Source organism: Cebus imitator, unplaced genomic scaffold (genome assembly GCF_001604975.1).
Source record: "Cebus imitator isolate Cc_AM_T3 unplaced genomic scaffold, Cebus_imitator-1.0 Scaffold253, whole genome shotgun sequence".
NCBI classification, from domain to species: Eukaryota; Metazoa; Chordata; class Mammalia; order Primates; family Cebidae; genus Cebus; species Cebus imitator.
The window spans coordinates 3,084,544-3,087,790 of record NW_016107568.1 but is presented as its reverse complement, the minus strand read 5'-3'; the positions used below and the strand labels follow the sequence as shown (position 1 = coordinate 3,087,790).

Here is a 3,247-nt window from a genome sequence, read left to right as displayed (position 1 = left end):
ATTAGCCCATCGATTCCCAAACTGACATCAGAGGCCCTCGACGACAGAAATGGAGAGAGGCAGTCACTTGAGCCAGTATCAGCCCAAGTAAAATGCTGTGGAAACGGTTCATTCTCCTCACCCTCTTCAAATGTCAAGCACCAGCACCACGAGCTTGGACTTTACCAAGTCAGCGTGGGGACCCCGGCTACTCCATGCTGCTCAGCATGCCTTTGATGAATAAAAACTGAGCAGATGAATTCATTACGATTTTGTAAACAAGGTAGGTTAGATCAACAGACTCCTTCCTTAAAAGGGACTCACTGTGGGGAGAACAGGGAAGCAAGCAAGACGGCCTTTGATGCTGAAAGGTTGTGGCTGCGATCTCCTCCACGCACTTGACCTTGCGGATGGGGAAAGCGAGGGAGGGAGAGCAAAAGCGTTTTGTCCAGGTGTCCCTATGCCACCCCATCTTCTCCTCCCATCCCCAAGGTTGAGTGCAGAGGAAGCCTTTGTTTGGCTGAGAGGGGGACTTGGGCAGCAGACAGTGAGGACAGGAAGCACAGCAGAGGCAGGAAGGAGGCCAGGAAGAGGCTGACAGGACCAGGCTGGCTCACACTCAGCCCTGCCAGCCTTCAGGAGAGCAACGTGGTGTTTCTAAAAATATTGACAGTGAGTCTACATGAATGAGATATATATCAGCACTGACAATGGGAGGATGCAGGGCCAGGCCCTCCAGGGGAGAAGACCAACGCAATCAGCCCAGAAGCTGCACAAAGGCAAGGGGAGCTTGGGGAAGGCCAGCCTCGCACAGCCAAAGGAGGAGATCAAGCCTTCCACCCTGGGGCTCCAACAAGCACCGGAGGCCACAATGCCCCATAAAGCGGCCCCATAAACCTCCCCAGGACGGAAAACATCCCACATCCCTGGACCTGCCGTGAGCATCTTCAACCTGCATCCAGATCCCAATGCAGTGCAGAAATCTCTACTGCACCCACTCTGAGGATCATCCAGGGGTCTTGAATACCTCTGTTGACCAGACACTGACTCCTGCCCCCAGCAGCCCATTTCCATTCCAGTCCTGGCATTCCTGCTCATTCAACCTTCAGGAGAGAAGAGCGGTTCAGAACAAAGAGGCTGGAGTCGGGTCGCCACTTACAAGTCACTTTGCCATGGAGCGCCAAGGAGTATGACCATTTCAAGCCTCAGTTTTCTCATCTGTAAAATAGGGAGTCATTAGAGTCTCTGCGGCCCCAGGGCTGGTGGAAGGACTCAGCGAGGTAAAGGAGACAGGATGCAGAGAATGCCATGCGGGCCAAGGTGCAAAGATGCAAAAGAAAGAATATGACATGTCCTAGGACGAACGTGAGATAAGGTTAAGAAAATTAGCAAATGCCATTTTGCGGCTGATACAGGGCTGCTGCAGAGCTAACCTTGAACTGTGCAGTGGGCGAGGCACTCGCCACATGACGCTGTGAAGTGCTGGAGATGTGGCCAGGTGGATGGTGAGGCACTGCAGGTGTAGAACCCATACTGGGTTTCAAAGACTTAATACAAAAAAAGAGGGCCAGGCCCAGTGGCTCACCCCTGTAATCCCAGCACTTTGGGAGGCCGAGGCGGGTGGATCGCAAGGTCAGGAGATTGAGACCATCCTGGCTAACACAGTGGAACCCCCATCTCTACTAAAAATATAAAAATTAGCCGGGCGTGGTGGCACGCGCCTGTAGTCCCAGCTACTCAGGAAGCTGAGGCAGGAGAATTGCTTGAATCCGGGAGGTGGAGGTTGCAGTGAGCCGAGATCGTGCCATTGCACTCTAGCATGGGCAACAAAGCAAGACTCTGTCTCAAAAAAAAAAGAAAAGAAAAGAAAAAAGAATGTAATATATCTCATTAGTAATATTTTCTATTGATTCCATGTCGAAATGATAACATTTTGAATATATCAAAGTAAATATACTGTTAAAATGAAGTTTACTTCTTTGGTTTCCTTTACTTTTTTTTTGAAATGGAGTCTTGCTCTGTCGCCCAGGCTGGAGCGCAATTTCAGGTCACTGCAACTTCCCCTCTCGGGTTGAAGCGATTCTCCTGCCTTAGCCTCCCGAGTGGCTAGGATTACAGATATGCGCCACCATGCCCGGCTCATTTTTGTATTTTTGGTAGAGACAGGGTTCTGCCATACTGACAAAATTTCTGGATTTCTGGTCTCGAAATCCTGATCTCAAGTGATCCACCCACATCGGCCTCCCAAAATACTGAGTTTACAGGAGTGAGCCTCCGAGCCCAGCCTCCTTCATTTTTTCAGTGTGTCTACTAAGAAAATTTAAATCACATATGCAGCTTCTGTTATATTCCTGTTGGCTCATGCTGAGCTGAAGGATCACATCTAAGCCTTTGGATGCTCACTCTGGAGGCATCTTTGAGGATGGGTTAGGATGAGTAGGTTCATTAGGAAACAGGTACAGTTTTTCATATCAAAGGCCCATATTAAGGAGAGGACTCCAATTCCAATTTTCCTATCACAGGTAGTTTGTCACAAAGTAGAATCAGAGAGATGTGATTTCCCTCCTCCCGTAGTAATAGGTAGCGTGTTACCTCCTATTAGGTAAAGGGTATTACCAGGCACTGCAAAAGCACACTGAGATGCTTTTCCCCAATGTAAGTTTCAATGCCATCACTTACATGATGATCTCTATCTTACAGATTGGTACACTGAGGTTCAGAGAGTTACTTCACTGGCTCAGAGCCATGTGGCTTCTTAGTAATAGAGGACTTGAAACTTTGGCTTTGACTCTAGAAGCCTGAGAGTCTACAGTCAGGATGTGTTTTCCCAGCATGAGGCCTTGCTTCTGCATTCAGACATGACCTACTGTTGCTTCAGAGAAGGGGGGTGGCAGAGACATCTCGTAAATGGAACCCATCTCTCTCAAGGACAGTGAGATTGAGTGGAGAAAAATTCACATAGGCTCACAGCTTGATGATAAAAAGATAATTAGTAAAACCATCATAATTTGTAATTACTCATGACCCTTAGACATAAAGATCAAGCCACAAATAACTCTGTAATAACAGCAATAACAATAGTAGTTAATAATACTAGTAACTATTTACAAGAGCAATGACTTGGAACCAACCCGAATGCCCATCAATGATAGACTGGATAAAGAAAACATGGCACATATACACCATGGAATACTATGCAGCCATAAAAAAGGATGAGTTCATGTCCTTTGCAGGGACATGGATGAAGCTGGAAACCACCATTCTCAGC

The 3,247-nt window shown here is 47.7% G+C and overlaps 1 long non-coding RNA gene across 1 annotated transcript in view; it reads right to left on the bottom strand.

Moving 5' to 3' along the window:
* Nucleotides 1-2,732: 2,732 nt before the first annotated feature.
* LOC108282918 overlaps nt 2,733-3,247 on the bottom strand; it is a 2,546-nt gene continuing 2,031 nt past the window's right edge. The window contains exon 3 of the long non-coding RNA XR_005195530.1: nt 2,733-2,949. This is a non-coding gene — a long non-coding RNA (uncharacterized LOC108282918). The remainder of the gene's footprint in view (nt 2,950-3,247) is intronic.